We start from the raw sequence: 942 nt of genomic DNA on the forward strand, positions 1-942 counted from the left end.
AAAGAGTACAAACTTCTCAACTAAGTTACCTAGTCATCATCACCGGGTGAAGTCTTCAGGTTAGATATGTTGAAGACTTGGATCCTTGGTAGGTTGAATGACCCGTCAGCTATGAGTGTGTGTGCTTCCTTGGCCATCTCCTTAGCTCTTGAACGAGTGATCCTTCCCACCATCTCCGGTTTCTCTGTAGCCTCTTGCTCCGTGCTAGCCACGATCATATCACAGTGAATGGCTTGTATAAAGTTATTTTGGGTTAGAATATGTTATAATACATTGAATTTGATTGATTACAGGTGCTAGAGATGCATGAAGAATGTTTAAAAGGGAGAAGAAAGGCTTGTTGATATTTGGTCACAAATGGGATAAGAACCCAAAACCATTGCTTTGAGGGAGTGAATGGCTTGTATAAAGTTATTTGGGGTTAGAATATGTTATAATACAATGAATTTGATTGTTTACAAGTGCTAGAGATACATGAAGAATGTTAAGAAGTGAGAAGAAAGACTTGTTCATATTTGGTCCCAAATGGGATAAGAACCCAAAACCATTGCTTTGAGGCAGTGAATGGCTTGTATAAAGTTATTTTGGGTTAGAATATATTATAATACATTGAATTTGATTGATTACAAGTGCTAGAGATGCATAAAGAGTGTTTAAAAGGGAGAAGAAAGGCTTGTTGATATTTGGTCACAAATGGGATAAGAACCCAAAACCATTGCTTTTAGGCAGTGAATGACTTGGATAAAATTATTTTGGGTTAGAATATGTTATAATACATTGAATTTGATTGATTACAAGTGCTAGAGATGCATGAAGAATGTTTAAAAGGGAGAAGAAAGGCTTGTTGATATTTGGTGACAAATGGGATAAGAACCCAAAACCATTGCTTTGAGGCAGTGAATGGCTTGTATTGAAACCGTCTTTCTGATACTTGTTGACCCG

The sequence above is a fragment of the Capsella rubella genome, unplaced genomic scaffold, assembly GCF_000375325.1.
Source record: "Capsella rubella cultivar Monte Gargano unplaced genomic scaffold, Caprub1_0 scaffold_264, whole genome shotgun sequence".
NCBI lineage: Eukaryota > Viridiplantae > Streptophyta > Magnoliopsida > Brassicales > Brassicaceae > Capsella > Capsella rubella.